Source organism: Lutjanus erythropterus, chromosome 5 (assembly GCF_056507025.1).
Source record: "Lutjanus erythropterus isolate fLutEry1 chromosome 5, fLutEry1.hap2, whole genome shotgun sequence".
NCBI lineage: Eukaryota > Metazoa > Chordata > Actinopteri > Lutjaniformes > Lutjanidae > Lutjanus > Lutjanus erythropterus.
Genome location: NC_139321.1, coordinates 8,390,308 through 8,404,023, shown reverse-complemented (window position 1 = coordinate 8,404,023; position 13,716 = coordinate 8,390,308). Strand labels below are relative to the sequence as shown.

Genomic DNA, 13,716 nt, shown 5'->3' with positions numbered 1-13,716 from the left:
CATCAGCAAGTCTTTGTAATTTTAGCCTCTCGAAAAAACCGCAGCAGGCTATTCCTACATATGTCTCGGCAAAGCTCCCCAAAGGAGCACAATTAATGTTGAAAGTTGAAATGTTGAAATATGAAACAGTGGGGACAATGGAGCATGAATGGATCAAATTGAGGACTAGACAGCTAGAGCTGGGGAATTTGGAGAGGGGGGACAGTAAGTAGCGCACAACTGGTTAGATGCTGGGGAAATGATGGCGGGGAAAAAAACCCGAGTTCTTTCTCATCAAAGCCTTTCTGACACCGCTGTATCTCACGCCACCCAAAAGCTGCTCTGCAGGAGGCCAAACTGGGGCGGCATAATAGAAGTGAAACCAGTCCTGCAGCAGTGTTTTTTTTTTTCCCGCGGATCTGGATTTATGACACACAGTTAATTGTATTTCTGGCTCAAAAAAGCCATGAGCTTGTGAAATAGCTGAGAGGGTAGTAGGATGGACAGAACAGGCTTTAATAGAGCTAAGCTAGTATTTTCTATTTACCAGCGTGCAATGATGATTACAGCACCACTGTAAACAATGCCAACCCCTCTCCATGTTCTGCCACAAAGACCATTCTTTTCACCCACCTCTCCTCTCTGTAAAGGTCAGTGTTCTTAGTTAATCAGTAGTGACAAGAGGTTGTTTCTGCCTCCATTACCACCTATCCTGCTCTGTCCCAAACGATAAGATGCTAAGGTCTAATGTAGTGTAAACAGCACTCTTTGCTAGGTTTCAAAAATGATTTTGCCTGATAAAAGAACAATCATGGCCCTCACCTCTATTTAGCTCCGAGCCATTCAAAGACCTGTTTGTGAAAATGGCTTAAAAACAAAAAATAACAATGGGGGTTTTCAGCAGCAGATGTGTAGTTCTGGTGGGAATAATTGCTGGCTTTTTCCCTCTTTAGCATCTTCATGGAGGAGTAAATATCTAAACTTGACCCCCAAGATGAAACCTGAAAGTTTTAAAGGTTAGTTAGTTAAAGGATTGTTTGTTTTTTTTGATGTGAGATTGTATTAAGTACTTAATGATATTCAGTGTATCAGCGATAGTAGATGGCGGTCGGCACGTCCTCAGCTTGGAGAAGCTGCAGAAGTACCATTGCAGTAAGCAATGTCCTGCTGTGGAGAGGGTCAGGAGCAAAATGTATTTTAGCAATTAAAAAGTCCACCTAAAAAATCTATTTAAGTTAGCGCTATATTTAGAATATTTTCACCGCTTTACCTCGCCATCAGACAGCCTTTTCTGAAGGGAAATCGCTGTTATATGAGCCGCAAAGTGCTCTCTTCACACCAACCAAACTCCATAGGCAAAACCAGTAATTTTACTTGCAGAATGCTGGAGTTGCTGGTCTGCCACTGCCGTGATCTTTTTATTTGTTTGTGCTACAACGTTAAAAAGGGATAGTTTGGATTAACCAAAGTCACACACTAATATGAACAAACCAACAGAATGAGGAGGTGGTAGATCAACGACTCTCGTGTTCTGTGATGTACAATAACTGATTTTGTCTATGGAGTTTGATTGTTTTGGAGAGAGCAAAATATTTGGCTCATATAACGGAAAAGGCTGTCTAATTGAAAGCGGTGAAACTATTCTAAATATACTGTACGTTTAAACTATAGATTTGTGGCTAAAATACCTTTTGTTACCAACCCTGTCCACAGCAGTACATTGATTAGCTAACTATGAATAAGTATCTCATTCAACCTACTTCAAATAATGCAAACTATCCCTTTAAGGTACTTTAAAACTTGCTGATGTTGCTATGGTTGCACTGTCAGAGGCAGCACAGCTTGGCGTTTCAAACCTTGTTAATACATCCAGGTGACGGAAAAAAATTTAACACCGTGCAGCAAACAGTGCTTCCAAAACCCAACCAGTCAACACATGAAACCATACAAAGCAGAGTAATAAGGGGCACTTTACAGCCTCTCAGGTAATTATACCTGAGAGACATATGAGCAGCTTTTTGTTATGACATCAGTTAACATGCTGCAATGTAGTTATCATTGACAGAATTTAAAACAATGAGCACAATGGTGGCTATTTTGTGTTTGAAAGGGACTTTTGGCTGTAAATCGGCCACAAAATTGCATTGGCCTAGTCACAAACATTCAGCCCACTATGCTGGTTCATTATCTAACACTGAGTGGGTTCTGAATTGGTTGGGAAGGACAAAACGTATCAACGGGGCTCTCAGTACCAATACGGGTCACGCCTGTAGTGTGAAAATGGCATTAGTGAAATTGGACCCTTGAGGTTTTCTAATGCTGTTTTCCATCTGTTTGCATGTGTGAATGTGGACGGTGCTATCTGCACAGCGAAGGACGACACGCAGCACAGGGGTCACGCTGGACATCGCTGACCTCTGAACTGCCCTCGCAGCCCAGGGAGCGCGTGTTGCGATGTGTGTCTGTGCGCACATTTGCCACCATGCGCATGCATTTTGGTTATTGTGTGAAGCCTTCAGTCTTTAATCCTCTAATCTGCTGAACCCTGGAAATCACTGCAGTCATCTGTCAGCTGGGTCGGAGCGGGCTACAGGGTTCAACACAACCACACACACACACACACACACACACACACACACACACACACACACACACACACACACACACTCAATGATAGTCATTTATTCAACAGGGCCAGCCTCATTTCAGTCTAATGAAGACTGATGCTCCTCTTCCCAGGCCTCACAGGTGTTGCAGTAAAATGTATGTATAAATACGTAACCCACTTAGAGGCAGAGAGCGGGAAAAAGACAGATTAACAGAAAGAGATTCACTCTCTCATCATATCCACACTCTTAGAAATAAAGGCGCCAACTAGAACCATAAATGGTTCTTGGGCCTGTCCCTATAGGAGAACCCATTTTAGTTCTTGGTAGAATCTTTTCTAAAGGTTACACTTGGAAACATTTCAGAAAGTTCTACCCTTAACCAAACATAAAGGGTTATACCTAGAGCCATCTGTGAGAGCTTTCAAGCAGTATTCCCCTGTGAGAGGTTCCAAAGAGAACCCTTCTCTGATGTGATGATTCAGCAGGAAACCCTCTCTGCACTTTTTCTACCAAATAAGCTTCGGTTCTGGAACCGGTTCTGTTCAAGATCCTCAGGACCTTTCTGCTATCTAGTGGACCAGCCCGCATTTCCGCTAGTTTTGGGTGAAACCATTCTAATTAAAGGGTACCATCAACAGAGGGCATAGTAGAATGAACAACAATATATAATATGACACGCTCACTTTGTTTCCCAAGGAAAACCTGATATTTTTTTGGCTCTAGTTGGGCACCAACTTTTTGAGTTGCAAACCAGTTTATTTTTAGTGGAAATGCGCAGAACAGTTCAAAATTACGTTTGTGAGCGAGAACAGTGCCGGCTCCATGTTGGTGGAAAAGGCTTATCTGGGCCCTTTTCCACCAATAAGCTCTGGGTCTTGAACTGGTTCCATTCAAAATCCTTGGAACCTTGGTGCTATCCAGTGAAGCAGCATGCGTTTCCATCTGTTATGAGAGGAACCATTGAAATCAAGGATGTCATCAACAGAGAGCTCTGCACAATGACCTGCAGAATATGACAACTTCAGTTCCCAAGGGAAACCGGTTATTTTTTTGGTTCCAGTTGGGAAACACATTTTCAGGTGCCAAAACTGTTTATTCTTGGTGTAAATTCTCAGAACAGTCCATAATTAGGTGCTTGAACAGTAACGTTGCTGGTTCCATGTTGGTGGACAAGGCCTGACTGAGGGATCTGTCCAGAACCTTGTCACCTTCTAAGGGTGCTAACAAGAACCCACCCACGGGGGTCTAAAGAGAACCTTTTTATATCATTACAAACCCTCAACAAAAGAGTTTTGTGGATTGCTGAAATCCTTGAAGAACTGTTTCTTCCAAAAATGGTTCTTTGGATAAAAAGGGTTTTTACTGAAACCCTTTTATTCAAAAAAATGTACTGTTCAGGAGCAACAGAACAGAACCTCAGCCCTTTACGAAGAACCCCTCTGGAACCCTCATTTCTAAGAGTGCACATGCGATTGAACCAGTACTTATTTTTATTTCATTTATCCTATACTTATCCAGGATTGAGCTACTGGATCTCTTCTTCCAGGGCGTCCTGGTCAGGAAAAGTTTGCAAGTGTAAAAGTCCATCTACAGTGTATCTCCATGGTAACAGCCCAGAGTTAATCTTGTTGAATAGTTGTGAAGGTCCGACAAGGACATGTACTCAGAGAACCCGTAGTGCTCAGACCCTTGAGTCCAGTCTAAACCTCTCAAGTCTGTTTGTGCGTGTTTGTCTGTGTGTGTGTGTAGCCATGCCAAATGGGACACCCTGAGGGCTTGTCTGGAGATTGCGGTTGACACGGCCTGCTGCTGTCCAGTGTGAGCTCCTATTAGCACTTAAGACTGCGGCACACACACACACACACACACACAACACAGTGGTCATAATGATTATGCTTGGCAGGTTAAAGACTGGAGGTGGATGGCAGTTGAGAGTGTGTACTTGTCTGAGCAAGTAGCACAGCTAAAGTACACAACATGCGCTCGTCTCTGTATGCACGTATTTAAATGTGCGTGTCGGTAATGATTGCACGCCAATCTGAGGGCTTTGCTTTCCTTTTTGATTTATGTGCCCCTGTCAAAAGCTAAAGATGGAAGGATGGAAAAGTGGGAGAGAGATCAAAGAGCGTTAGAGATCACACAGACACAGGCGGGCTCGAAGAGAGCTAAAGGTGGAGGGGGAGATAGAGAGGCCACGGAGAAAAACTGTACTAGTTAGATTGAAGTGTGAATCTCAGCGGGGCGTCTCATCATCGAGATTTGCATGCCCCGTATGTGTGTGTTGGTTTGTGTTTTCATGTCACAAGGTGCCGGCGACTGCCACCCTCTGATCTACAGCTGGTGTGTGGGCCTTATCCCTTGACGCCTTACTTGATACACAACTGACTCTAAAAGTTTTTCTAATGTAACCTCAAGCTTAACGCATATGGCATTAGGTCCTTCACTGAAGAGGATTAGTGCCACATGGGGAAAATTTATTTGAGTGCTGAGTTTAAAGTAAGAATTCTGAACAAAAAGTCAAAATTCTGAGAATAAAGTCAGCATTCTGGGTCTACAGTCAGACTTCCAAGCTTCCAAGTAAGAATTCTGAGAATACAGTCGGAAGTCGGAAATCTAAGAATAAATTCTAAATCTGAGTTTAAACCGACACTTTCCAGGTTTACAGGCAGAATTCTGAGATAAAAGTGAGAATTCTGGGTTTAAATCCAATCTGCAAAAAAAGGTAAAAATTCAGAGAATAACATCAGAATTCTGGGTCAAAAGTCAGATTTCTGAGTTTACAATGACACTTCCAAGTTTAAAGTCAGAATTCTGAGGAAAAAAACTCAAAATTCTTAACATTTTTCTCAGAATTATGACCTTAAACTCCAAACCTGGATAAGTTTTTCACTTGTGGCCCTCATCCTCTTCCATGACCCTTAACTAAGAGTCCATGAATATTCGTTCCTGCAGTGTTGTGGTCCTTGCTGCAGCTCCAGGGGAGCCAGCTGGGCTGTGGCTTTCAGCCTTTCTGTGTCACCCAAAAAAAAAAAAACACACAGAGCATGGCAGCAGAGAGAGATATTAAAATTCAGCACAACACACGCACCTACACTGCCTGGACCTTTGATTTAGCCCTCCACAAAGCATAATACCATAAATTATTTCTCATCCAATATATGTAAGCAAGTGGGTGAAATATTCATGAACACAAAGACCGTAGAAAATATAAAGTGCCGTGTAGTAATTGGCGCTTTTGAACAGATTAACTCATGAAAATGTGGAGAGACAGCAGGAGGAAGACGCGGCAGCAGCCGCGGCCGCGGCGCGGCGACGCAGAGCTGTGGTCATCCAGAGGAGAGGGCTACGAGCGGTAATGACGGGTCAAGCAGCCAATTAAAGCCCACTAGTAAGTCCATCTTTATCACGATGAAGTGAGAGCATCTTTTTTTTTCGAAGGACAAACTCACTTTATCGCGCATGTACGGACCGGAGAGCGATGAGATGAGGATGCTGCGTTGCGGTAGCCATAAACGCGTCGGACAGGAGCTGAAGCTGCCCCTCATCACAGGTTTAACATCCCACCTTGACCCTTTACAAAATCCTCACAGCCAGGACAAGTGTCGATATTTAGAGATATCACAGAGGGTGTTTGTGTTGGCATGCCGTGCAGATGTGCAGTGTGCAAACCTCTCACACCGATTCCTATAAGGTCATCCCTGCCCAGGACCTATTAACCAGACAGCGGGGCAAAATGACACATAAACGACACTGCGGACACGCTAAAGGAGCCCTGCGTGAGCGATGCCACTCAGGTGCACCCTGACACGAGGACCCCAAATGATATTCTCGATAAAAGGCACCTCAATGTCACCGCTCCGCGCTGCCCTCCCCGTCCTACTTGCCACAAGAACTGATTGCGCACACACGTGCCGTTTGTGGCCACAGAAGCTGGTGTGTAAACAACATGAGCGCGTCAGGGAGCATCGTTTCCATAGGAATATATGTTAAAATATTACGTACCTGGTTCCAGCTACGCGCGGACACTCACTGCATAATCCTCCTCCTGCAACTTGAACTTTTCCTTCCCTCCAATGGAACAGCCCGCAGCTACTTGACACTTGTTTATTGCATACTTTTCTTTGCCCGGTCTATCCCGACAAGCCGCTATGGCACACAGCGTGAGGATGAGAGCACTGGGGAGGTGGAGGGGGGCGAGAGCTAATGGAGAGGACAGGCTATATAAGCCTCCGGTACAACATCTCACCAAATCAAACGGAGCAATCCATTCGCTGATGGTCGATATGGGGAACAGCGCTGACTGGAAAAGATGGAGCAAAACCGGACGAAGGCGGCTGTGCGCGGCGCGAACGGCACGTCTCTTCCCGTTGGTTCTCTTCAGCGCGGAGAAGCGGCGGGCAGGCGGGCAAGCTCTGAACGTGAGCGACGGCCGATCGGTTAAAGCTGCGCGCCTCGGCAGCACCAGGGGAGCGACCATCCACACACACGCACACACACACACACAATCACATACACACACAGTATAGACAGAGGAATGACCGAGGCTCGCCGAGCGCGCGTTCACGTCCGAGTCAAGTCAATGGTCATTATGAGCGCGTGTGGAGAGTAATCCACTGTGCACTGTCGGTGCAGCTGCATCCCTGCAAGACGACATGCAGGGATCAGCAGTGACAGCAATTAAACAATTACAAGTCAAAATGTAGCCTATTATATAATGGTATGCACTGTGATCAGGCTTTACAGCGCTGACCCTAAACTGGAAATCAGTGTAAGTGCAAAATTATCATTATTTAAAAATCTATATATCATATGCTATCATTACAATACTTTATTAAATATTAGAGTCCGGCTGATACTGGATTTCTGGGGCAAACCTATACTAATTTTGGTGCATCATTTGATATTCTTCATACAGAACATAATATACAGAATCTAGAATATCAAGTCAAGTCATTTGTATTTATAGCCCAGTATCACAAATTACAATTTTTCTTATGGAGCTTTACCATAACAAATACTTGTAAGAAAGATATGTAAAAGAGGCAAGATCATTTACAGTTAAACAATAATCTTTGTTGTCCAAAATAACATCAGGGCACTGGAACAGTTAACTTTCACTGGTACTTTTAAATAACTATTTAGAAAATATGAAAATAACAAAGAATGTGTGCATTGTGTGTATACAGATAAATGAAACAAACTTAAGCTGATAGAAAGTAAACATTAAAAAAAGCCTAATAATGAGATTTACTTACTTTTTTCAAGGCAACTGGTATTAAATCAATCTGCAGTATGTTATGTAAAAAAAAAGGAAAGATTTCACATCTGTGCGTATTTGTGGATATACTGATATACTGATATAGACAGATGTAACTGTGATAAGCCAAAATAGACTGGTCGACAATTTCAGCCAACTAACACATCGGTTGGCTAATTATTATTTTTAAAAAATATCTATATTTATCAAACGGTGTGATCTAGAGCAGGACAACAGACAGATATATCAGTTGGTCTGATATTACCTGAGCACAGCTATATCTGTCTATATCAGTGTTAGTATATATGTTTTCCAATATGTGTTATAAGGCATAATGCAGAATGTTTTTTTGTTTTTTTTTTTACATTTAATGGGTGCATTTTTGTATATTTGACCCACTTTCCTTAATTCAAGTTGTTCTATTTGTTTTATATATATGTAAAATATCCCTATTTTACTCCCTAATATCGGCATCTGCCCAAAAAATCCATTATCTGTCAGGCTCTAGCATGATAATAATACACAATTGAATATTATGTGGTCTGTTTTATCATGCCGTGACAACCCACTGAATGTTATCCTGTGATAACTTGTTAAAGGAATAAAAGGTCAATTCCATTATGCCAAATGGGCTCCAGTAACATATACAGCCACATACATTTACAGCCTTACAGGCGAAGTTGACTCTCACCATATTTTTTCAAAGCTTGAGCATGCATTATTGGTGTGTTAACCCTCCCTCTGCGTCCCGCTGGTGCTCATTGCAGTGGTCCTCATGCATCTCTTTTTAAACAGTGCACCCACTGCACTGCAGGCTACCGTTCACATTAGCACACTGCCTAATGGGCTTTCTCTGTATTAGCAGCAATAGAAAGGTGCAATAACAGAAGCATGCAATTATGCACCATAACTAGGGAAAACATTGTTAACAGTTACCCTATTGCCTCTCACTCTCCGAGCTGTAAATGCATATTTCCCAATGGAGGTATGATAATAACGCCTGCTTATTTGAAAACACCTTGTAAGGAGAACCTTGTGGCTCTTTTGATAAAGATTTCATTTCAGAGGCATTTTTATGCATAACTGGGGATTGGCAGGGGACATAAACCTCCCACTTTTGGCTTTATTTATTTATTTTTACTCTTTCATTTCCTATTTTGGTTTAGAAAGACATTACCCTGTCCAACGGTGATATATTGGTTAAGACAAACAAGGGCGTCAGCTTATAGGATACGTAAAATCTCGAAAAACCTCGTCTTGATTTGAATTCACAGATGGCAAGGTGGAATCCAAAGTGAAGGGTGAAAGGAAAGAGGAGGGAGTCATTGGATCTCTAGTGGGTATCACAGGTGCAGTATGAGATGAAAAATGCAGATGAGGGCAGGATGGCGTACTGAACCATTTTTAAGTCCCCAAGTGATAACCTAAAAAAAAAAACAGCTTTGACTTGGACCCACGGTACCCATTCTTAATCATGCAGGTGCAGCTTCTCCACAGTTTCATCATACTGTCCATTGCGGAGTTTTGTTTTCTTAAAGACAATGACCTCACTATAGCTTCTTTAAAGGGATAGTTCTAATTATTTGATGCCGGGTTGTATGAGGTACTTATCGATTGTCAGTGCACAGATGCTAAGCGATGAACTGCTTTGAAATGCTGTAAGCAACAAAGGGTATTTTAGCCACTTCAAAACTGGCCACCTAAAAAACAGAAAATTAACATGTCCAGTATATTTAGAATAATTGCACCACTTTATTTTGCTGTCAGACAGCCTCTTCTGACATGCAAGCCAAATATTGCTCCCTCCAAACCAAACTCTCTCTTGGTGAATCCAAACTATCCTTTTAAAACACCAAAGTCACACAACAGCAAAAACAAAGTAACAGATCAAGGCAGCGGTAGACCTGCAAGTCCTGTGTTCTGCAAAGTAAAATCAGATTTCAACCTATGGTTAGTTTGGAGAGAATGATATTTGGCTTATGTCATACCTCAAAAACACCACTTCAAATAATTTGAATTATCCCTTTAAGATACAGCAATGTGAGCTTGTTGACAGAAATGTATCATTGCTTCCTGTAGTCATATAAGCTGCTATTCCTCAAGCCATGAATATTCTGTCCCAAAAAAAATAAGAATGGAGACATTTACAAGCCTGCACCTACCCTCCTCATTTCCCAGGGTGTTAGCGGGGATTTGAAAGTAATGATGTCAGCAGTATTAAATCTGTCCTTTCCATCCGTCTGCACTTAAGTCCTTGCATATGGACACACCTAGAGATTAGCCCTAATATGTCCTATAACAGGCCGACACTTAGCCAGAGAGCATAGATGTGGAGACCAGCCAGTGAGCAAACCCAGATTAGATCGCCCACAAGCTGCAGCCACGGGTGGCTGACTAGCATTTTGCTCATCGGTTTAAAATCGGCCCGCAAGTAGACAGCCGCCAGCTTCTGCCTACAGGCTGCCCATGGGCCTCGTCCTGCCATAATGCAGGATCAGTCGTGGCAATCCTCCACCCTCTCTTTTACCACATTAGGCCAAACCAAGGGCCTCTAGTGGTGTCTGGCAATGCACCTTTTTCTTACTTTCTGCTGTTTGTGGGAGGATAGGTTTTTTTTTCTCCTTTAAAGGGATAGTTTGGATTATTTGATGTAATGTTGTATGTTATCCATACAGTATTACATACAGTAGATGCCAATCAAGATGTGTCATGGCAACACAACCCTTGGAAACTTGGCGTACACTTGTGTAGGCCACGGCCTGGTCGCCCATGCACATACTAAACAATGAGATAACTGCGCATTTGGCTGCTAGGCTAAAGATTTAGTGTGCGGGCCCACCTGTCCTCTCAGCTCTGGCTCTGAAACAAACGCTTGTCACTTGACTTGCTCACTCTCCTCGGTCAGTCGCCGCTTTTTGTCGGTGCCTTATTGACAGCTCATTTTCTAGACATTAAGCACGAGGACAATAACTCCAAAAAGAAATTTGGAAAGGGGGGAAACCTTGGTCCTCTTGACGCAGCACTCAAACAAACAACTCTCTTCACTTCAGCGTCCAACAGGTGCTTCCCATTTTCTCTCTTAATTACTTTTGCATGCCTCTTTCACGCTACACCTGCTGAGTGACCTGGTAAGCCCACCCCCTAGCCTGACAGCCATGCAGAACAGCTGCTGTGGAAGGGTTTTTCTTATCCACTTAAAAAAGCTGCACCTCAACAAAATCAATAGCAGTTTAATGTACACTATATTCAGAATATTTTCACTGCTTTACTTTAGCATCTGCCTTTTCTGATGGCAAAATATTGCTCTCTCCAAACCAACCAAACTCCAGTGGCTCCACTAAGGTTATTGGTTTCACCTATGAAGGCTGGTTGGTTTGGAGAGAATGATTATTGACTTATAGAACATCACTTTCCCAGTGGAAAAGGTTGTCTGACTGAAAAGTAAGGCTGCGAAAATATTAGAAATATAGCATACACTTAAACTGATATTGACTCTTGGCTAAAATACCACTGGTGCCCGTCTCTGTTTCCCGGCATCTACTGTAGCTAATACACTGACTATGGATATGGACTTCATATAATCCAACATCAAATAATCCAATTTATCCCTTTAAAGCAAACTGTGACAACAACCTCTGGCTAATTAGTTTCTCAGCTAGTTTCCATTTCTTACCTACCCGCTCTTTCTATCCCGTTCCGTCGACTTGTGCCGTAATTAGAAACCAGTGTCTGAAAAACTGATGGATCATCATAAAATCTGACCCCTGGATGAATGTGTTGGTCGAGACGGGCTCAAATGAGGAAAAAATAATCCTGAGGCAAGTTGTCAGATGCTATACGTGCAGATGAGTTAGCTGACCTTTCTCTATCACGAGCCAATATTAGCACAAGCCATTATAACCTATCAAAGCCTAATGCTTATAGCCAATGCTCAGGGGTCCTTCAGCCTCACAGCACTCCGGTGGTGAATCGCGTTCCCAGCGCTATCTCCACCATTACAGACTGCGCAGTGTCAGGGGTTCTATTTAACCTTGTGCAATGAGTTCTCTCCCATACATCTATCACTAGCAATCATATCCACATCCTCAGGGCTTAACCTTCCCTACAGTGTGTATCTGTTGGCAATGTGGGTGCATATGTGGGCCTTGCGAACACTGAGAAGAAGATGCATTGTGCTGTTAATTGTATAATCAATTCAATTAATTCTCCACATGCAAATTAGCTAATTAAAGGACCTGAACTTATAGAATTACCACTGATTAGCTGGCTAAGCACTATCGCTGCCCTCTGGATACACCCTTATTAAGCTATATTAACTGTACCCTTTTCACTATAGCAGTATTACAAAGCATAAATAATTCAAAACAGTATATAAGGAATACATTTTTATTTATATTGCACCTTTCACAACATAGGTTACAAAGTGCTTAATAAAGGGATAAAGGGTTAAGGAAAACAAAAGATGAGTGCATTGCAGCATTGCAAATGGAAGGGGAAAAGTCTAGTTTTTATTGTGCTTTACAAATATCACAAATCGAAGGACTGTACACGACTCAGCACAGAAAAAGATAAATCCTCAGCTGTGACTTAAAACACACAATGGAGTTTGCTGCCCTGACTCTCAGGGAAGACTGTTCCACAGCCTGGGCAGCAAGCACGCAGTCCCCTTGTGTTTTCAGTCTCGAATGAGGAACAACCAGCAGGCCTCGTTCAGAGGACCTGAGGGGCCAAGCAGAGGTGTGCGGCACTATTGGTTAACTGATATACTCTGGAGCAAGTTTATTCAAGGCCGGAGCCGCGGTCCCCCAACACTATACAAGCCCAACGAACCAACGCACGAACGACACCGCCTCCTTCTCCCCTCAACCTCCCCACGGGTCAGTTACGGACGAACCTGAAGCGACTTGTTTACGGGTTGGCGCCGAGACAGCAGAGCAGACATACCCCCAGCATTTCAGAGCAGAGAAAACTGTCTCTTTTTCATAATTTTGAGAACTAATTTTAAATACTTGGTGAATTTTTTTTAATAATTCAAATTTAGCTGGGTGGTTAATAACACATGTTTCTGTGGTTTGACACACTGATTGCTTTGCAGTATCTTTAACTGCGTCTTGACTCAGGCATGGATAAAGAGCATTACAGCAGTCGGTGGGAGGACACAAAAGCACAGATAACCATTTCCAACTGCTGAAAGGATTTTAGCAATATTTTTAAAATTAAGGTAGCAGGACTTTCTGGTAATCAAAAGCGACCTCTATGTTGCTGGCAGAAATTTTCATTAGTGATGAATGAACCAAGGTACTGCAGGATGCCAGAGAAGACCTGATCTGAGGCAAAGACCAGTAATTCCGTTTTACTTTGATTTTGACTGAAAAAAGTTTAGGACATCCAATTAGTTATTTGAAGTTAAGTTAAATTTGAAAGGTCACCAGGCTTAACAGATAAGCAGAGTCGTGTAACATCGGCGTAGCGATGTTAAACCACACAACCAAGTAAACAGATCAGGTGTCTTAAAGAAAAGCAGTGGAAATGAAATAGGTCCAAGAATTGACCCCTGAGGCGCCCCACATGTCAAAGGAGTGCAGGTCGAAACCTTGTCATGTGTGGATACAAATCGCCTTTAGTTGGATAAACAAGAGGAAAACATTTAGTGCTACACCAGATGTCTCAGGGTACTTTTCCAGGCAATCAATAAAGTGTAATCAATTGTATCAATAAAGAGAATAAAAGAAAACCATACTTAGAGTGGCTTTCAACCAAGATGAGAAAAAAACAGCAGTAATAGGTAATAGGCAGACACTATCTTCAGCCAATTTGTTCCCACACTAACCTTTGCTGCACAGAATGAAGCTGGTTATTTAAAACCATATT

General features: G+C 42.6%; 1 protein-coding gene across 2 annotated transcripts in view; it reads right to left on the bottom strand.

Annotated features, from left to right (window-relative positions):
* The window catches only part of LOC146326416 (teneurin-2-like), a 110,129-nt gene extending 103,071 nt beyond the window's left edge, over window positions 1-7,058 (bottom strand). For both annotated transcript variants that reach the window (XM_084718677.1, XM_084718678.1), the window contains exon 1: window positions 6,591-7,058. The gene's annotated coding sequence lies outside the window, so the exon portion shown is untranslated. The remainder of the gene's footprint in view (window positions 1-6,590) is intronic.
* Between the last annotated feature and the right edge of the window lie 6,658 nt (window positions 7,059-13,716).